Source organism: Octodon degus, unplaced genomic scaffold (assembly GCF_000260255.1).
Source record: "Octodon degus isolate 3935 unplaced genomic scaffold, OctDeg1.0 scaffold00005, whole genome shotgun sequence".
In the NCBI taxonomy this organism is placed as follows: Eukaryota; Metazoa; Chordata; class Mammalia; order Rodentia; family Octodontidae; genus Octodon; species Octodon degus.
This window is the reverse complement of record NW_004524581.1, coordinates 25,933,025-25,955,058: the sequence shown is the minus strand read 5'-3', so window position 1 is coordinate 25,955,058 and position 22,034 is coordinate 25,933,025. Positions and strand designations below refer to the sequence as shown.

At 47.3% G+C, this 22,034-nt stretch overlaps 1 protein-coding gene and 2 pseudogenes across 1 annotated transcript in view; 1 reads left to right on the top strand and 2 right to left on the bottom strand.

Moving 5' to 3' along the window:
• The window catches only part of Kif6 (kinesin family member 6), a 355,828-nt gene that overhangs the window by 83,155 nt on the left and 250,639 nt on the right, over positions 1-22,034 (bottom strand). The gene's annotated exons all lie outside the window — the stretch shown is intronic.
• On the top strand, positions 15,903-17,349 carry LOC105742595 (annotated as a pseudogene).
• LOC111818728 lies at positions 21,607-21,704 on the bottom strand (annotated as a pseudogene).

The window sequence follows — 22,034 nt, the reverse complement described above, 5'->3', positions numbered from 1 at the left end:
TCGGTGGCGGTGGTGAACTAAGCCTGCCGAGAACTTTCCAGGCGCTGGATGCAGCCCCTACGGCGTCCCACTTCACCCTCGGCACGACCCCGCAAAGGAACCGCAATCAGCAGCTGGCAAGTGGCAAAGCCGTAACTGGATGCGGTGTTTGGTCTCTAACGCTTACGTGCGTGCGTGCGTGCGTCTGTACACATGTGCAGTGTGCTACTCTTATTTTTTTGCAGATTTAAATAAATATAATTGACAATAGGAGGTATGCAATGATTTTATTTATATATTAAAATGATCACAAATAAGTCAGTTAGCATATCCACTGCTTCACACTGTGTGTGTGTCCACCTAAGAGCTACTCTTGGTAAATTTCCTGCATATAATACATATCATTAACTGTGGTCTCGCCATGGTGCACATTAGATCACCCAGAATTTACTCAGCCCAACACCAGCAGGTTTGTGCCCTGGACATCTCCCCATTCCCAGCCCCAGCCTCTGGCAACCTCCATTCGCTCTTGAGGACTTGGGTTATTCTCCCCAAGCACCTTCTCCCGGGTGTTGGGCTAAGACAAAGTCGCCATCATGTAGAAACAACGTTGTAACTTTCAGCAAAGCACTGATGGCAGTCCTGAGGGGTCAAGGGTTAGAGACTGTACAGAAACAGAGGCCACTGGGGCGGGCTGGGGCTGTGACGTGGTGGAAGCCCACGGTTATGCAGGACCGGTCTGGAGACAGAGAACTCTGTCACCAGGGACTGTGGAAGGCATCAGAAGAAATGGGGCTGGGGCTGGGCGAGAATCAGAGGTGAAAGCGGGGTGACCCATTGTCCAGAAGCCTCGACTGGGCTCTTAGGACTCTGGCTTGAGAACTTCGTCTGACATGTTTATCTTTCCCTGACTTATGCAGAATGGGTGCTGTGTAAAGCACCCACAAGGGAAGCGTTCCTGCCCTAAACTCGTTGTACTGGCTGGCTCCGGCAGGGAGCAGGTCCAGAGCAGGAAAAGTCCAGAACCTGGTAGCTGTAGCTGGGGTGAGGAGCACAGCGGTCCTGGGGAACCGAGAAGAGGGAGCAGAGGAAAGGGCTCAGCTTCAGTCCTGTACAGAGGCCAGGACAGCGAGACCCAGGGTGCAGGGGGCCTTGGGTGTGGAGCTTGCAGGCTGCTCTGCAGGACCTGGGAATTTCCTTTGGCTGCTGGGGGAGTTCAGACCAGACCCCACTGCCCCCATTCCCTCCTTGCCCAGGTTCCCTGGGTAGGGGCTGTAGGAATCTTCCTCAGGCTGGCTGGGTGCCCTCCTTTCTCCCTCCAGTGACCAGAGCTGCAGCGGGGCCTCAGGCCACTCTTTCTCATGCTTGTTCAGTGCTGGGGACATAAGGTGGAATTTGGAGTTGGAAGACTGGGGGCTGAGATTGGCCTTCAGTCACCAGCTACAGGGCCTGGGCAGGGACCCAGCAGAGACCAGTGAAACTGTTTCTCTTAAATCATACTTGTTAAACTTGCCTCTGTCTCTCTGGCAGTTCTCTATGTACACGCTTTGTAATACAAATAAAGAACACAGAAAGTGGCGGCTATGAATCATTCACTTAAAAGTCCCTGACAGCATGAATGAAAAAATATGGAACCCAATATAAAAATTGAGAGTGTAAAAACTGGAGTTATAATTGCCATCGTCAGTAATAATGAGTCATCCGAGAACCCACCCACAGCGAGCCATTCAGAGCACAGGGAGCACAGGACACAGGCTGGGAGTCTGAAGGTGGCAGCGGATTATGGGCCAGTGGTGTGGGAGGGAAGGGTGGCTTCGCCCCGCTGCCTCTGTGTTCTTGGCCTCCCAGCCACCCAGCAGGCTCATCCCAAGGAGGAGCCTGGTCTCTCCGAGGAAACAGATGCAACCTGACAGCGTGTCCAGTCCCCCGCACTGTCTCTCTGTGCGCTGTCACAGGACCCAGAGGCCTGGCTTCCCCAGCTGCTAGCAGGCGCCCACCCTCTTCTGAAGGCCAGTTCAGCTCGGGCTGGGAGTTCCCTCCCTCGCCTTCCTTCTTCCTTCTCCCTCCGCCTCGCCGGAGCACTTTCTCGTTCCTCCTTGGCTCATTTCTATCAACAAGGTGCCATTATTTAAAAGTCCTTGTTGAATTGGTTGACTATGGATGATGTATTTGAATATGTACTCAGTGAAAGGCTGTGGCTGCAAAGGCCTCGAGGTCATGGGTGAAACAGAAGAGTTCAACTACTTATAGTGGGATAGGCTGAGTAGGTCATTTAGAGACGCGGGGAACATACTCTCCTACCAGTGTTCTCCCTTTACCCTGTTCATCTTCCAGTTATCTTTCTGCTGCCCTGCTCCCTTTTAACAGAAAAAGGCTCAGCAGCTTTTCCTGCAATCAACATTTACAAAACCTCCCCTCCACTCTCTACTAATCAGTCCTGCCTATTCCACTAACAGAACCTTCTTGAGGTCCCCAGTAACCCCAGTGTCACCAAAGCCAGTGGTCAGTCTTCTCTCTTTGGTTGACTTCTCAGTAAGCAGTAGAACAGTACAGAGATGTGCGTGTGACTGGCCCTGGCCAGCGGGCACAAGTGGCAGTGACATGAGTACCTTCTTGATGAGCACCATCGAGCCCCCACGCAGTTCTCCACGACTGCTCTGTCCTGAACCTGGTGAGGGGGTCATTCCTGACGTGGTCTCCATCGGCTGGGGACCCTGGGGCTCCTTCAGCCCATGCTGTTTATGCAGCATCCACGAGAGACACGTTTTGTCATGAGCCTGAGCCTGGGGGTTGCCTTCCTCTGAGGGCACAGCCCAGTGTGTCCCAGGACACAGTCCTGTGGGGAGCGTGTCCTGCCTTGGCCCTTGGACACGGCTCCCTCCTGTCTTCCTGCCTTCTCTCTCCAATGCCCACACATTGCAGCACAGGAGGACCCAGCCCGACCCTGGGCACATCGCATGGCTCTGCTGTGTATTACGGACAAATGGCTCCGAAATGTGTTTCCTCAGCTCTGCCCTCTCCGTGGAGGGCCCAACTGGGATTTCACTTGAAATCTCCACTTGCATGTCTAATTGGCTTCTCCAACGGATCCCTGCATCTTATACTCCACTCCAAACTCTACCCCAAGCTGCTTCTTCTAATTGTTTCCACATTAGTAAATGGCACCATTTGTTGAAGCCAAAGTCCTAGGCTGCTCCTCGGTGCCTTGTCCCTGGGGTGACTTCAGCTTCACCAGCGGCCCTTGTCAGCTCTCTACTTCCTGCTGCTTGGCACCTCTCTGTCTGTTTTATGCCAGCTGAGGCTCCCGCCCAGGCCATCTCTGGCCTTCTTTGCCAACCCCCACCTTGTCCTCCTGGGATAGATTCTCCACAGATCTCTCTGTCCCAGTGGCCTTTCAGGAGCACAGCCATGTCACTGCCTGCCTTGAGCTCTCCAGGGGCTTCCCATGGCAACCCCCAAACCTGAACGGACCCAACCCTGCTCCAACACTGGCCGGCTCTCACACTCCACCCGGGTCTCCTCTGTGCATGCCTCCTGCTTGCTGGCCTGGATGGCCACACTGATTGTGCCCTTGGGCACTTCTGTTTGCTGTCTGCTTCTCCGTCTGGAATGTTCTTTCCTTGGGCCGTGGTGGCTATCAGCTCACTACTCAGTGCTCAGTGCGTACATAGCTGCCCACTCCACCCCAATAGTCTACCCCATTTTTGTTTTATGTCTTCTGGCCCATCTGAAACCACAGGTATGAGTGCGTTGGGCCGAGTGAAAGTGCCCCAAAGGAGGCCTTTGTTGGTACCACTCTGTCTCTAGTGCCCAGAGAGGGCAGAAAGGAAGGGGAAAGTCACGGTTCTGCAGAAGTTGGTCTGCTCAGAGGTCCTGGCTGGCACCCTTGCATGTCAAGGCTTTTGTCTATCAAGCCAGATCACTCCTCTGTGAAGATTCTGACCCTGAGGCTGAGGTCCCCCTTTTTATACTCACACTCAGAGTCTTCATATGAGCTCTTCTGTCCTGGGGACCTGGCTGGGCTCAGTCTCCCCTGGCTGGCCATTCATGCTTTCTCACTAGGTTTTCCATTTTGTGATTGAGATTTGTTTCCACTTCTTGCATTTTAGGCCTCTGAACAATTCTTTCTTTCTTTCTTTCTTTCTTTCTTTCTTTCTTTCTTTCTTTCTTTCTTTTTTAAATGTATTTGGTACAGGGTCTACAGGGTGTACAGGGTCTCACTATGTAGATCAGACTCACAGTGATTCTTCTGCTTTTAGCCTCCTAAGTGCTGGGATTACAGGCATGTGCCACCATGCCCAGTCTCAGTCACCGTCCCAGTGCACCCCGGGGCAGGATGGTATGACACTATGGGGACTGACAGCTGCTGCACTCTGCCTAAGCAGGCGCTTTAGTCCACTGAGCCATCTGGCCAGCCCTCTGAGCAATTATTTCTAAAAGGAGCCAAACTACGTGCCACATACAAATATGAATGTGTGTCCCTTGCACCTTCTCAACAGAGCAGGAAGTTCCTGACCAGCCATGCACATGAAGCCACTCGGGGGGAAGCTCCCCTTCCATGAAGTGACCTTAGAAGTTCAGAGAGAAACATAGCCAGCCCAGGAAGTTGTGCAGATGTCAGTCTCTACATGGGGTGGCTGCCTGAGGAGGCACAAAATGCAGAAGGTATCATTTAAATTTTTTCTAATTATCAAAGTGTAGCTTGCTCCTTGCAGACATTTTGTGAAATATAGAATGCTGCAAAGAAGCAAGCAGAAAAAAAAAAAAATCACTCCTAATCCCTTCCCTTTCCTTCCAGGTCTTCTTGAGATGTTTTACTACATAGTTCAGGGGATAACGTGTGTACAGTTTTGTAGCCTGTTTATATTTTACTTAACACCATCTCATCACCCTTTTTATAAGTCATTAAAATCTTCATGAATATTACTTTTATAGCTGTGTAATATATCATCATGATAGGCCGTTCCCTAAGATTGGACATTTACATTGTTTTATATATGTGTTATGTAAATAATACTGTAGTAGTTTCTTGGTGCATAAATGCTCTTCCACATTTAATTAATCATCTCAACAAGTGTTTACAGCACCCACTCTATGTCAGCTACTGTTCTCAGAACTTGGACTATCGTGGTAGACACAGGCGTCTTTCCTTTGGAGAGCTTACATTCTACTGAGGGAGGCAGACAAGGGAGGCAGAGAAATACACTATTCAGTAGTTCTATGATGAGGGATGATTAAAAATACGAGAATAGAAAGGGGTCAGAGGAAGGCCTCGCTGAGGAAGTGATTTTCACACAGGCATTCTGGGTCATCTCTGTAGGCTAGCTTTCTGTAGAGAAAATCCAAATGCAAGTTCTTGCTTCTTAGGAAGCCGAATGACTTCCTGATGGGAGTTCTGGGGGAAAGAACAGTTACGACCTTGAGGTCACTGCTTAGTTCCTCTAGTCCTTGGCTTCCCTGTGGGAAGTGGAGATAAGCAGACCAGGGTGGGTGTGTATGCAGGGCTGGCAGAAGAGTGGGGATGACTGTAGGGCTGGGATATGGTATTAGTCAGCTGTCCCACTGCTTGGACAAAATACCTGATCCTTGCCCCTTAAAGGAGAGGTTTATTTTGGCTTACGGTTTCTGAGGTTAAGTTCATGGTAGACTGGCTTCAAGGCAGGAACCTCGGGGTAGGGGAAAAGTGATGATTAAACAACTGATAGCATCCAGGAAGCAGGGCCAGAGGAAGAATCTGGGGAGAAGAGAGCTGGAGCAGATCAAGTTCCTAAGTCCATTCTGCCATGACCCGCTTCCACCAGCTCAGCTCAACCTACTAATTGCCCCTTCAGCAATGCACCCACTGACAGGTGGTCGCTACCCAGTTACCTCGCCAGGACTCACTAAATCCATTCAGCTTGACTGACACAGGGTTGGGGATTTAGCCCAGTGGTAGAATACTGTCTAGCAAGCATTAAGGCCTGGCTCTGATCCTCAGCACCAAAAAATGTTAACAGAAAGGCAAAGACTGACACAGATGTTGAGGCTCCTACACCCCAGAAAAGCTAGGTGAGGGGCATGCATAGTCTGTAAGAAGGGAATGATCAAGCTGTGAAAAGTATGCTGGGCATTCAGGATATGAAGACGTAACTGAAAGAAGGTTCTAGAAGGTGCTATGTGAGCATGTCCTGTGTCTGGCACGTGTCAGGTGGTCAATGAGGGATACTCAGTGAAAGCAAGTGTGCAACCTCTGCAGGGGGCCAGGGTGCCTGAGGAAAGGGTGACGGATCACGGAGTGGCTCAGGGGGGAGCAGACGCCATAAAGGAAGACCCTGCAATAGGCAGCCTGCGGTTCCTGAGCCTAGAAATTGGTGGTACCCTCAGTGTCCTCGACTGCAAGATGGGCTGATGGTGCCTGCTGCAAAGGCTGTCTGGAAGACTAGGGAACTGAGCTGGAAGGGTGGATACTGTCCTCAGCTCATAGCAGGCCCCTGAGGTATGCCGTTTCCTCTCTCTCTTTCCCAGGAGAAAAACAACCTGGGAAAGCGAGAAGCGTGATAGAGACAGCCATAAAACCTGAAGAGAGACTGAGGTAAAGTGCTTCTCAAAACCCTGAGAGCTGGGCAGTGTTTCTGCTCACGGATCAACATTTGGGCTGCACGTCTTCGAGTTTCCCACTGTGCTGTAATAAAACTATTTTGTTAAATATAAACAACACGTATGTTGACAAATACCACAGAAGGAGCTTGGAGCCTGGCTGCTGACTGGCGGCAAGCAAAGACCTCAAGGATCTTTTTCCTATTTAAGAGAAGACAGCCTGACTCGGAAAACCCAGCTCAAATCATGCCGCTGGCTCCATTAGGCCTCAGCAGCAGTGCTGTCCCTCGACTTCCAGGCCCTGCTCTAGCCTCTCCCTGCTTGTCACTCTCTCTTCTGTTGCACCTTTAGGGTCCTCCTAACCTTAGGGCTCCTACCGCTCTGTATTGGGCTTTCTTGGCCTGTTCTCCTCTCCCTGCGTGCCGCAGCAGTGCGCAGCAAGTGGCTTCTCTCTCTGCACTTGCATTAAATCCTGTCTTTTCTGTAAGCCGGGAGCAGAACTGGATTGTGGAAGCAATGCCAAGGGCGCAGGGTCCTAGCTGCCTCCATCTGCTACGTGGCGGGAAGAGGAGGAGGACGGAAAAGGCGCTAAGAAGTTAAGTAGCATGATGAAGAACAAGCTAAACTTAATTTGCCTTAAAAACTCAGATTGGTCTTCCTCTGTGGCACAAAGCCCCGCTGCAGATGCTTCCGGCGGAGCTGCTGCTGGTGGCTGGTGCTGCGGCTCGGTAGGATGCCTGCCTCTCCGACCCGACTGCCCCTCGCCCAGCTCAGGAAGCAGCCTTGCCGGCTCCTGGGCTCACTAAGGAGCTTGGCGTTGCCTTGGGCAGTAATTTGCTCTCTGGATATAAAGAATGCAAAGAGCGGAGCAGGCTGAGAGCCCCTCTGGACCGGCTTCCTCTTAGAGCAAACAAGCAGTCTTTGAACTTATAATTATGAGTCATGGGGCTCCCAGTCTGGCGCAGAAGTGACTCATTTTAACTAAATTATCAGTTTTTGTCCTGTTACCAAATGCTGTGATCAACCATTTGTATTAGAGGGGGGAAAAAAAGAACATTTTTATTAAGCGAGCAGGATGTGTAGAAAGAGCAAACTGTACTATGCTTTCCAGACGTGTGGACCGAAGTCAAGCTTGGGCCCTGTGCACGCCAAGCAGCAGAATAAACAGTAAAAATGGCACAGGAAGCGAATGAACAGGAAAATTCATTTCATAACGGATGCAAAAATCAACTTTTGCAGCCAACAGCCTAAGATTCCTCCAACGTAAAATCCTTGGACACTCGCCCCTTCCCCATCCCTCTTCCAAATCATTTGGATCTCCTGGAATTGAGGTCAGAGGAGAAATGTCTTTGTTGAGTTGATTTAACACACACATTTGTTAAAGAACCAGCAATGATCAATGCCTCTGCACTGCCCACAGCCAGTTACTTAGACAGATGGACTGACAGACACCGCAATCCTATGAAATAAATGGGTTCTAGGGATGGGTCTCTGGCGGAAGCTGTGTCCCGAGGCGGTCCATTACAGAGCCTGTTCCCGATGGCAGCAGCTGCAGCAGACTTTGGTTGAGGAAACACTGAAATGATCATTACCTCTTTGTCAGTTGCAAAAGAGGTAGCTGACAATTTCTCTCCTCTGATGCCTTAGGTATGACTAACACTGCACCGGAATGGAGTAAGGAGAAATGGGCCAGAGTGGACAGGAAGGCTACACGGTTCAAGTGCGCATTTTCTGAAGAGCAGTTCAAGATTTCCAATTGATCCTTCTAAATAGCAGCCCATTCGTCTATACCATTGAGGATGATACCATAAACTGCCTGGGAGATTTGGCTATGGGTCAAGCTGTCTGACTTTCAGATTTTGTACCCTTTCCAAATGACTTTCAATTTAAAATTGCTTCTCTTATTTCTTGAATCCATTACTCTTTGTCTCATCCATAGAAATAAAGGTTACCGAGACTATTTTCATATGTTTCCCAACCCCCAAATAAAATTCAGTAATCAATCACTCAATAGTTTTTGAGTCTCAGTGGCAAAGCACTTGGTTAACATGGGCAAGACCCTGGGTTCAATTTCCAGTACTGCAAAACAAAATAATTTTTGAGTGTTCATTTTCTCTGCCTTCTGCTCATCCTTGTGGCTGATAAAGAATCAATAAATGCCATGAAAAATAAAGGGAGAACATATGATTTACCAATTGTCTCTTAATTAGCAATCACAATACATGATTTTCAATTTTCATACCTCTTTACCTCTCTATCTAAATATTTCTTTATTTTATTTTTTAAAAAGAGTACAAAGTAGTATTAAAACATAAAGATTACAAATGATACAGAATTTTACTAAACAAAATAATATGAATTTCACAGTATTTGTTGTATTGCATAGTGTTGTCTTCAAATCACTTATTCATATCACCAGATATATGCATGTAAAATTGGAAGAAAGAAAAAAAGAAAGAAGAGAAAAAAAAAGAATTGAAAAAAAAGACAAAAAAATTAAGGATTAACTACTTCTTTCCTCAGTATTTCCTAATCATTAACATTTTCCCCTCTGGCATTTTGGTATATTTTCTCTATATCCTCCTGCGATATCTCAGTCCATTCAGACACTCCCTTCCTCATGGGTAGACTGCCTGACCGCCTACGTGCGGTAACTAGCCATGATGTGATTGGTGGGAATGGGAAAGAAACGAAGTGAGGACTATAGCGGACTCTGTCGCTGGTGTGACGTCTAACTAGCCATTCAGCAATTTTTGTGTTGTTGCAGGAATATAAACCTACATTTGAAGCCATCTTTCAAACACATATTCATTGGGTTAGTATTATCCTTTAGTTATTGTGGACCGATCAGGTCTGCAATCTCCCACATGAGGTAGGGAGAAAGGTGAATAAAAGAGGCAAATGATATGATTTCAGGGCTCCAGGGGGACCAAAGCCCTCTCACAGAAATAGAGATTCTCTCGGGGTTAAGACCAAGACCTTCCCTGGGTGACCCGTATTTGTTTAGTTATCAGGACAAGGGAGGGGAGCACTGAGGGAGGGCAGAACCATTCAAGGGCTTCTCCAAGTAGGGCATTACATTAATCCACCCAGGAGTGAAATGCTTGAGGCTGCGCTCTTTACCTGAGGTGGGAGCCAGGTGTGCTTGGCTGTGCTCTGGCCTTATCCTCTGAGGCTTTCCATCCTGAGGATCAGTGACTCAGAGGTTCACCGACCATGAGACAGCCACGTCAGCCACCCATTTCCAGACAAGTGGCCTGGGCTTTCGACAGTCTCTTGTCAAAAGCTCACTGGTTAACTTAAGATTGGTTCAGGGCTTCTTTGTAGTGGTCTCTATTACATATTAAATAAAGTAATTGAAAAAATAGAAAAAATATGTAAGTATCTTGCATCAGGTACTTTTTTTTTGTATTTTGCATTTTGTGCAGGGTCAAAATACAAAATACACTATGCAGCTCAGACTCGTAATGATCCTGTTTTCAAGCCCCCAGAGCTGGGATTACACATGCGTGCTGCCATGCCCAGATTAAGGTACTTTTTGATGGAGAGAGGAAGGGAAGGGGAAGGGGAAGGGGAAGGGGAAGGGAAGGGGAAGGGAAGGGGAGGTCATAATCATGTAATCAGGTCCAGCACGTGTAATAGGAGTTTCTGAAGCTGTGAATAGGCAAAGGCAGTGATAAAAGAAGTAATAGCTCTACATTTTTCAGAGGTAATAAGTCCATGAATCTTGATATCCAGGGGCACGTTGGATCTTGATCAAGAATAATAAGAATGAAACTTATTCCCTAGATATAGTGATACCAACAGCACCAAAGAGGAAAGCGCTCAAGAGGAGCCAAAGGAAATGTGTACACTGACCCAGAAACTCCAGTTATGTCAGCAGCACACCCTCAGTGAGAACAATGGAAACGAAGAAAACAAAGGAGTAACATCATGTGCTGAATATGTATCAGTCTGGAATTCTTTGCTGAGCGAAGTTATCATTCAAATACGGGGAATACAAGACTTCTCTCTCCACCTGTCTTGGTCACTTTTCTCGTTGCTGAGACAAAATATCTGACACCCAAAGTAATAGGAAGAAACATTCATTTAGTTCACAGTTTGTAGAGGTTTTAGCTCATACTTGGCTGGCCCCACGGAGGGAGTCACTGCGGAGGTGAAACACTTCATGGTGGCAGAAGACAGCATGAGGACAGCAAGTGACACAAGCAGCTTCTTTCTGCTGCTTATATTCCATCCAGGCTTGGGGCAGATGCCACGGCAGTCAGTGGACCAATTAGGACTCACACCACTTTAATTCCAGCATCACACAGTCTAATCCAGCCACCTCTGTGAAAGCTCCCCTTATAAGTGCATGAGGCTCTGGGGGACAGCTAGACACAAGCCACAACACCACTCAACCCTCGCACAAAGCCCAAACTCTAGCCTCCATGCCAAGTGATCTTTACAAAAAGTAAATATCCCAAATTGCATTGCCTTTTCCTGCCTTTATAACTGTGCCCCCTGGGTTCAGTATGCCCTTTCCCACACAGCAGGCTTTACCCTGTTAATTCTTCTAATTTCAGTTTGAGTATCATCTCTTCTGGGAAAACTTTCATGACTCTTCTTGGAAGAATTATTAGTTCTTGTTCTTGCCTGCCTTCATGTTCTTTTCAATATGCCATCCATGTTTGTTAAGTGCAAGTAAGTATCAAAACTTAAAGACGAGTTTTGGAAAAGGTCAGCCTTAGGCAAGGGTCTGCTCAAAGCTACTAGATCTTGCTTGACGCCCAATTAATAAGAGCAGAAATCTCAACAATAAGTTAGAGTCAGGACTTGGAGTACTGCTCTGGGCCAGGCCACCGTGGACAGCAGAAGTGTTCTTCAGCTGGAAGTATGGGAAAGGGGCACTTCCAGACAGCTAACCCCACCATCTTCACCTGTTCTCGCCATACTCTCACTCCAGACCAGCACTGTCCAATAAAAATATGATGCAAATCTCTCCCCCCCCACAACTTTAGGTTTTCTAGTAGGTATATTAAAAATGTAAAAGGAAATAGGAGAAATCATCTTTAATAATATATTCTATGTAACCCAGTATATCCCAAATATTATATCTTCAGCATCTTAATGAATACTTATGTCTTAGCTACCTTTCTTGCTCCTGAGACAAAATATCCTGAGACAACCACAAGTTAGGGAAGGGCAGGCTTACTGAGCGCACAGTTGGTAGAGGTTTCAGTTCATAATCAGTTGGCTCCAAGGCACATGGTGGAGGAGCAACAGTTCATGGTGGTAGGAAAACACAAAACCAACAAGTGGAGAGAGGAAAAGGAGCAAGCCTGTTTCTTTCTCTATTCCAGACACAGGCTGCCTGCCCTAGGGCAGGTGCAGTACTCACGCCTTTAGTCCCAGCATTGGCCCATGAGTCAATCACAAACTCCAGGTTCAGCCGCCTCCCAAAAGCACACCCCCAGTGCCCCAATGAGGCTTGGGAAGGGGGACACGTAGACATGCACCACAGTGACTTGTAAGATTATTTAAATATTTTACTTTTTTATATTAAATCTTTGAATTCCGCAGCTAATCCTGATAGCGTATCACAATTCACATAGTCAATTTACATTAGAAACCCTTGATTTGTATTTGTTTGATGAGAATTATAATTAAGAAATATAAAAATACTTAGGGACATTCCAAAGATCAAATTGAGTATCCCCAAATTATAATATTTCTATTTGTATTGGCCAAATCAGTCAATTAAATGTTTATGTGTCATATTAGAAATAACAACATATATATGTGTGTGTATATATATATGCCATGAAATGTACAGTAAATATAGTCTTGCCCAAAACAAAAGGTGGATATAACAGCTACATTGTTCTTAGTGCCTTCATTTTAAAATTTAAATTAGGTTCATTAAAATCAAAGCTCAGAGCCTCAGCCACACTGGTCACATGGCAAGTACACAGAGTGACACGGCTGCCATACTGGACAGCGTGGCACCGGGAACCACGGAAGGCTTCTATCCAGTTTCCTAGCCTTGTCTGCAGCATAGGGTAATAGTGTGGTCTGCTCCTGGCTGAAGAAAACAAACAGCAAAGCCCACCTTGGGGAGTAGGATGACTTCTGGGAAGCCTTTTGCTTTCCTGATAGAGGGACAAGCTGAAGAGAAACACTGTCACCATCATTCTTTTCTCCTTTTTTCTAAATTCGAACGTCATGTATGTCTGGAGCTGTAGCAGGCATCTTGTCACCAGGTGACAACTCACATGGTGATGACATTTAATATGCTAAGAATGACTTATGCTAATATATGCTAAGAATAACCTGAGACCCGAGTGCCACACCCCTATTTGATCAGCTCTGAGATCACCTACCTCTGAACTTGGTAAGAAAACAATGCTTTCCCTTACAAGTCATTCAGAGATATGCACGGCTGGAAGCCTCCCTAATGGACACAGAGTGTGGCTGGCTAGCTGTGGAGAGAGGCAGCCTGGGGAGGCATATACTAAAGAGTAGCAGTAAATAAGTGCACAAGGTGATGTGGAGCCCGACAATGGAGGGTCACCGGAGAGGCCCCCGAGACACCCGGGTGACGCACCTATCTTTGTCTTCTAGGTCTCACATTTTTCTTTTCTATAGTAGTGGGTATTTTTTTTTCCTACTCAATTTTAAGGGCTGATATCTTTTTTTTTTTTTTTTTCTTTTCTGTATTTTAGGGAATAGTCTACAGGGTGTTCGGGGTCTCACTACTAGATCGGACTTGTAGTGATTCTCCTATTTACAGCCTCCCAAGTGCTGGGATTACAGGTGTGCGCCACCATGCCCAGTTTCAATCGCCTTCTCAGGGTGCCCTGGGGGTGGGGCTGGCACCACTGGCTGGGGGATTGAACCCGCGGCCCCTGTGCCTGCTTGCAGGTGCTTTACTCCAAAGGGCTGATATCTTGTACAGAGAGGGTAGTCAGTAAATACTCATTGGCTGATGATTAGATAAACTGGAAGTATCAAGACAAGACTGGGTCTTTAGCATGGATCAAATATTTAACCTTAAAACATGCTGCAAACTTAGGCCCTCAGTGAGAAAATCTAATAAAGGTTCCTCCTGTAGTATTTCAAATAGAGAGCCCTCGGCTTAACCTGGTATCTCATGAACACCTAAAACAAAAGAACCACAGAGAATTAAATTTTGCCTAACCAGTTGTATTTTCAGCTTAATTGTGGACAGCACTTTTCCCAAATCCTTTTTTTTTTGGGGGGGAGGTATCAAGAATTGAACTCATGACCTTGTGCTTGCCAGGCAGGCACTGTGCCTCTGGGCTACATCCCCAGCCCCATGGGTAGCACTGTTTTATGTTCTATTCCATTTGGCTTCTGTTGTCATGTCTGACCATGTAACAGATAACCTCATGATGTCCTGTTATTCCTCTGAAAGAAGCCCTTCCACAGCATGAGACCAGGACTTGAGCCCACTGCTTGGACACGGTGCAGAGCCCTACTGGCTGACCCGCCGCCGCCCACCCTCATCAGCTCCAACTCAACATCCAACAGAATTCCTCTGATAAAGTTTTCAAAATAGCATGGAATTTCCTTTAGATTTCAAAATCATTTATTCTTTGTAGAACACTTGAGTATTTCAACCTAAAAACCAAAACAAAACCCTCTCACCTGATTACCCAGAGACAGCGACGCTCACACTGTGGTGTTCCAGAGTTTCTTCTATGTGTGTTTATATCTGTGTCACATAACTGAAATTGTTTTACAGATAAAGCTTCGCATTCATCTTCTTCACTTCTCCCAATACAGACCCTTTCCCGGGTAACTAAAGCCTCTTCCCAAGCACTTTAATGGCATCTGCATGAAGTCCTGCGGTTGGCCGTTACTCACTTATCTAACCACAGTTTTGGGCCATCACCCCTCCTTTCAGATGCCTCCCCGTGACCGCCAGCTGTCTCCGATATTAAATACAAATTCCAGCTTCTGGACTCAGGTGCTGTCACGCCGCGGCCGCCTTCATCCTCCAGCTGGCGTTTCACGTTCCGGCCAAAGCCGTGGGCTCCCTCCTTCCTTCCTCTCTCCCCGAGTCATTGCTCAGCTTCTTCCTCCTATGTCTCTGTCAGATCATTGCCCTCCTTAAATTCATCGCAAGTGTCACAGCAGCGATTGCCCACCGTCTCCCTCTCTCTGCTTCACGCGTCTGTTCAGTGTGCATACGGAGGACTCTGACAGCCTGTGGCTGACTGCGTGTGTGCTTCCTCTATGTATATGATATGGTGGGAGAGGGTGGAAGGACCATCAACCAAGCAGGAGGAGCAGAGGCAGCAGACGGGCCTGTCCTCCGACCTCTGTCGCCCTTTATGAGGTGCTCAGCTAGCTCTGCGAGGGAAGAGTCTCTCCTGACCGGGAGGTGGTCTGCTCTGGACCGGAAGTGTGCAGCAAGACTACTCTCCCGCCGACTTTGATTAATGAGATAGACTATCAGGCATTTGGAGGCCATCTGCATTTCCGCCCTAAATGAAAACATATTTATTTCGACTGCTAAGTATCTGGAGGATGAAGGAACCACGTACATATGGGAGGTTCACCCTCTTGGAAAAAATGATCTCAATTAAACCCAACAGCTGCTTTTGGTCCACCAGCGCGTGGAGTACAAACCTGTGGCTCTAGTGTGCGGGTCCCAGGAATGGACCTCCATCTTATGGAGCCTTCATCTCACACAGGCAGGACATCAGGGGCATCTGCAGCTGAGTGGAACGTAGGACACAGAGCAGTCCCTTGCCTGCTCCCCCCTCAGCCTCCCCAGGCATCACTTGGCAGCACGTCTGGGTGACACCGGCTGAGGGGATCCGGTAGCCAGCTGGGGCCTTGGGAGCCCTGCTCCAGGGAGCAGGGTGTGTGACGAGCTCTCCTGGAGCCCTGGGTCATCTGCCTGGGGATCGCTATAGCTTGCTGAGTCCAGTGCCAAGACACATCTATGAGGGGTGAAAGGCCTTTTGAGAATGGTCCTATTTATTTATTTATTTTTTTTCCGGAACCAGGGATTGAACTTAGAACCTTGCGCTTGCCAGGGAAGTGATTATTCTACTGAGCCATCTCCCTGCCCTGGCCTTTTTATTTTTAATTAAAAAATTAAAATATTATTTTGTGGTGCCATGGATCCAACCCAGGACCTTCTGCATGCCAGCCACATGCTCTGCCACTGAGTCACAGGCTCAGCCAGGAGCTGCTCATTCCATAGAACATTTTGTCCCTGTTGATGGACAATAGACCTTAGGAAAGCGGACACACAGTTGGCTTTAGTGTATGGAAAAAGAAAGCTTCCATGGACATCAGGTCCTGGTCCTGTGCGTGGCCTGAGCAAAAGCATGGAGGGAGCTAGCAGCCTGAAGATGAACTGTAAGTTTGACTGGTTAGGTCCTCTTTCCTGGGAGCCTACTTTCCCAAATAGTTAAGGCATCAGCAGCCCTCCCTCCGTGAGTTCCTCAGAGCATACAGACAGTGCTCCGCTGCCGTGGTCAGTTGCAAGGGTGTCACGCCACTGGTATGGATAATCTTTGAAGGAGGCATCCCTCCCTGCTGGGTGCTGGCTTCACTGGCCACAAAGTGCTAGAGGAGGGAAAGAAGGAAGGCAGATTCTTCTAGATTTTGTGACATAGATGCATCTTTGGCAAATGAAGAGTTTTGGAAGAAACTCTTAAAAAACATCAAAGCAGTGATGCTATCTTCAAAGGCAACAGCAGATGGGGCGAGGAATGTAGGTCAGTGGAAAGTGCTTGCCCGGCATGTCCCAGGCCCTGGGGTTCAATCCCCAGCAACACACACTGAGAAACAGTTGCCACGTGACAAGCTTGTGAGTCATTCTTCACCTCCACTTCCTCATCAATGGCTTTGACTTGGTCATAAGGACCTTTGATTTCTTCTTGTCTTGATTTCTCCTCCTGTACTCTGCTTGTTCCTCAGCTCCAGCGTCTTGGCTGCCGCCCTCACCTCCTGCCCGAGCTACTGCAATACTTCTCTACTTTGTCTCCCTGACTTTAGCTTAACCTTCTCCCTACACATGTCAGGAATATTCTTCTAAAATAAACCTAATGTTTCTTTTTTTTTTTTTGTGGAACCGGGGATTGAACTCAGGCCCTTGCACTTACAAGGCAAGCACTTATTGTACTGACCCATCTCCTCGGCCCCAGATGTTTCTTTCTGATGCTTTAACATTTTCAGAGGCTTCCGGGTGGTACAGCTTTGCGGTCAAATCCTAACGGGTGCGGTGGGCAAGATGGTGGCCTAGTGGGATGAAAACTGGTGCCTAGAAGCAGATTTTAAAGACGGTTTCTCCCACATCTTTTTCTTCATATTACCTGATAAGCTCCTTCATGTACTGGGACAGCAGCAGCAGCAATAAAATGGGCGGTATCCAAGAGAGCTCTCCTGAAACATTTATTTTCAGTCCAGAATGGAGCTTTATCTCATGTTTGCTGTAAATCCACGTGTTCTTCTCTTCCAGATGACTATAATTGCAAAATGGAGTTTCCTTTGACATCTGATGGCAGGACAATGGTGTACTACCACCCTTCTGTGGACATTCCCTCTGAACACACAAGACCTGTGCCTCAGCCAGGTCCCGTCCATAATATTGAAGAAACACATGATCAAGTGCTCAAAACCAGATTAGAAGAAAATGAAAATGAATGCCTTGAGCAAGGACCCACGATAGAGCAACTTAGCAAAATGCTCTTCACGACGAAGCATCGCTGGTATCCTCGCAGGCAGTATCACAGACGTCGTATGAAGCTGAATCCTCCAAAAGACAGATGACACTGAGATTCATGGGAGAATTAAAGAGAAATGTTATCCTGTGCTTAGTCTGCCACTGGAAGAAATACACTAATATTATATGGTCAAATAATAACATGTCTTATCACATAAAAAAAAAAAAATCTTAATGGGTGTTCCCGGTGCTAAGCCTTGGCTTGGCCGTTCTGCTTCCTGTAGGTCCCTTGTGTCCTAGACACTCTCAGTCCCAGCTACCTAAGCAGGAGCCCTTTCCTGTCTTCCCTTCGACTTTCTAATTGAAGCTTTTTCCCTGTGTATTTTTGCTTTTCTTTTAATAGCCATTATTACTAAAAGGAAGTACCCAAGCTAGCCGGTAACAATAGAGATTCTGTAATTTGAAGAACAGAGAGAGAAAATGAAGAAAAATTAGATCCTTACAAAAATGTGAGACACCATTACGCCCATCAAGGCACAAGAATTAGGTGTGTCAGCAGGAGAATGAGATGACAGAAGAGAGCAGAGAAAGCAATTGAAGAATAATACGAAATCCCCCAATGTGCTAAAAACAATAATTTACATATGAAAGAAGCTCAAAGGATTCTAAGGGTAAATACAATAAGATCCACACCTACCTATCTACAGTGAATATTTTGAAAGCTAAAGAAAAAAAGAACTATTGAAATCAACAAGAACTAGTTAAAGATGAAAGAGAAAAGAAAAACGTGATGCATGGGAAATAAAAAATAAAATGGTTGATGTAAAACCCATCATGTTAGTAATATCACTAAATGTGAATGGCTTAAAGAATCCAGTCAGAAGGCAGAGACCGTTGGGTAGGACAGAAGAACAAGAGCCAACCACAAGATTTAGGGGACGTTTCACATCCCAAGATGTAAACCGATTAAAAGTGAAAGGAGGAAAAAGAGAAGAAAGCTAATACGAAATACTAATATGAAACAGACTAGGCTTAAAAACACAAAAACTTGAGATAAAGAGGAACATTTTGTAGCAATAAAAATCCATCAGGAAGATGAAGTGGTTGAGGAAGGGCTCTGAGATTGCCTCACCCTGTGTACAGTAATGTATAGGACACTAGGAGAAAGATCAACAAGGAATAGAGGACTGGAATGACATTGGAAACGAGCGACACCTACAAGGCTCCCATAAAACACTACCCAGCAACAGCAGGGTGCACATGCTTCTCGAGGCATGGGAAATGTTCTCCAGAGCAGACCATGTGTGAGACCATAAAATGAGCCTGAATACACTTAAAAGGATTAAAGCCATACAAAGTGTGGTCTCTGGTTACGAGTGGTGGCCGGGACAGCTAGAGTGGATCACAGAGCAGAGCTGGAGTAGGAGGAGCAGGGCCGAGAATGACACAGGACGGCCAGGAGCAGAGGAGTAGGGAGCTGAGGAAACTCCAGGGGCTGAAGTTCACAGCGCAGATTCCACAGGCGGCCTTATGTGAATGAAGACTGACGCGTTAACATCGCCGCGCTTGGCTGGTGAGTGAGCTGCACAATGGGGACAGACACCCCCCCGGCCCCTGCCTGGTGGCTCCTGCCTATGACACAGGAGGTCCCAGGCTTCTCCGCAAGAGCAGTGGACTTGTCCCAGCAGAACACCCTAAGGAACCAGTCTCAGAAGCTCCAAGATGGATGTGACAGATGCTGAGCCTCAGCATGAGCTAAGGATGATGCCTGTGAAAGCCAGACGTGTGACGGGGTAACAGGGAGCAAAAGGCACATGCAGAGGGTCAGGTCTAGGAAACGAGGTGTATTAGGGAGGGAAGGGGAACAACGGATCATTTTTACCTACAGGGGCAACAATCTACTGATGAATGTTCTTATTATTGTTTGTTAGCCAAACATTTGGGCAGAGAGGTCAGCTCCATCCTGCCTCCTAGCACACCTGCACGTATGAAAAGAAACACTTCCCAGATGCACCTTGTCCCTTTCTGCTGCCCTTACAGGGTTCCCTTAAGATCATACTGCAGTAAGGTGACCCATTTTTTTCCTTTACTGGAACACCACAGAGCTCTTTCCCTCCTTAACCTTTTGATTCATGGTGCACAGTAAGACTGAACACGGAGCTATGATTGGACATTACCAGGGCAGGGTGCCAAAGCCAAGGCCTTAAGTCTACAAAGCTTGGTACAGCAACAGCCCAGGATGCCATCTGAAATGCTTTGAATGTCAATAGAAATGTGACACGCCTCGTCTATGTTCATTTTCGTTTTTCCCGTTCCCCTTTTCCACTGCTATCTTGCGGAGTCTCCATGTCTCCATGTCTCCAACCTGGGGATTCACCCCTTCCCCAGAAGGCTTCTGCTGCCTGCTGTGCAGCTGCATTTGCAGCCTGCCCATGTCCATGGTTGCTTTCTCCTGCTTTCCATGAGGCGCTTGCAGCCCACACCCCACCTCCCCCTGCCTGTTTCCTGGTCGTGCACTCGGCCCACACAGACCCACCACGTTCTCTCTGGACCAGGAATCTGATCAGGCAGTCAGGCTTGGCATTCTATGCCTCGAGTTTTCCTCAGCTGTGACCACTGCACAGGGCCTCCATGAAGCCACATATGCACTGCAAATGTGTGCCCATGACGGGCAGACTATGGAAGGGACCTAGGTGTCCTAACCCTTGATGTCATCATGAGGGGTAAACATCCTCTCCTGACAAACCTGTGTGACGTGGAAAGGTCTCCATAATTCGAGTCTCCCAGTGTGAGCGTGCCGGCTCTGGGGAGGGTGGGGCCCCCTGACCCGTACACCTGTCGAGTGTCTAAGTTGAAGGTGCTCATGCGGCCCTTCTGGAGAACAAACGAACAAACATCAAGGAAGCCTTAGGAGAGGAGCAGCAGATTGGAGGTCCTTCTACTCCTTCCATCTTTAAACGAAGCCTCCAGTATTTCTGACATCTAGGACCCCAGTCCACAATGGCGAGCTCTGTGTCCTCGCGCAAGGAGCAGCTGCACATCCCAAGCCGCCAGGCCTCTGCTGACTCGCTTCTTCCTCCCCTTCACAAGCAGACTCCTGGAACCCTGCTCCGTGGCCCCAAGCTCAGCCCATGGCAGCTGTCCCCAGCACCTCACTGGAAACTCCCCACCCCTTATCTGGTGACACCAACACCCCCTGCTGAATGCCTTGGCTCCTGTTCCCTGCGCAGGCTCATGGCAGGCTCCTCTTCCCCGTCAAGGCTCCCCTTCTGTTCTTTCTTCTCCTCTAGCTAGTAACTTTCATGTGTCTGGGTGAAGACATGACCCCCAAATTGTTACACCTGAGATGGCCAATGAGGAGTGACCTGAGAAGATGAATGGGGGGCACGCTTGCCTTTTGGGTTATTGGGGAACTAAGCAGAGCTGCGTGTTACAGACATGCTCCATGGTCTGAGCACTTATGGTGGGAGATCAGGCAGCTTGGTGGGGGCTGCTCTAGAATGAAAGGCAAAGAACAAAAATAATTAGCACTAGTAACACCCCTTCTCCCTCAAATACACATAAACCTACATGTACTCCAATGTGTCAGTCTAATGTTTTAAAACAATAGCTGGCTGGACTTTTTTTTAACTTGAAAATAAAATGTTGTTTTATTTGCACACTTTAAAAAGTTGTACACAGAAACTTGTAAAACAGTTCTGTAAAACAGAGATCTGTCGGGGCAAGGGAGGGTGAAATTTTTGAACACTGAAGAAATTAGAAAAAACAAAAACAACAAAATGTTGAAAGAGTTAACGTTTGCCAAGTGTAAATTTTATAAATACAAAACAAATTCACAAATTGCTCTGAATGCTAAATAAATATCTAGTTACTGAACTCAGTACTTGTATGTCCAGCCAGCCCTGGTCCAGCCCTTCAAGGGATAGAAATTGGATCCATTCATGTGTAGTGTTGAAAAAAATGTGCTCACTGAGCAGTTTCTAAGACATGTATGCATTTTTCTAAAGTGTGCTACAGCAGAAGAATCATCTGTGTGGATATTTCTTCCTTAATACTACAACTTCTAAAAAGAAATCAATGACAAAATAAATAATAAAAATATGGAACGCGGGCTGGCGAGATAGCTCAATGGACTAAGTGCCTGCTTAGACAAGCACAGGGACTGGGGTTCAATCCTCAGCACCACATGCCTAGCGAGCCCTGCCCCTGGACACGCTGAGCCAGACACCAAGACCAGGTGTGGTGGCGCACGCCTGTAATCCCAGCACTGGGGAGGCTGAAATCAGGAGGATCACTACAAGTCCGAGCTGTGTAGCGGAGACCCTGTACCAAATACATAAAAAAAGAGAAAAGAAATGCTATTAAAAAAAATGGAACATTTCACAAATTTGCGCATCAGCCTTGTGTGGGGCCACGCTAATCTTCTCTGCATTGTTCCAATTTTAGTATATGTGTTGCCCACTTCCCAGGCTTTCTTGAGCTTGCTGAGGAATCAAACAGTCCCACATTCTGCACTGACAGTGAGCCCAGGCTGGGCAGGCTGGGGGTCTGCCCACCCTCTCTGATGGATCTGTCACACTCCTTTTGTTGGGACTGCAACTACAATGTTAATGCCAAGAGATTCTCCAGTTACACAAAAGTGGTGTGCTTTCCTGTCACTGCCGGAGCATGAGATGCTTCTCCACTTAGGCATTTGCCAAAAAGGAAAAATGACATAAAGTTGACTTAGATTAAAAAAAAAAAAAAAGAAGAAGACTTAGGCACCCATCTTCCATTTAGATGGTGATCCGGG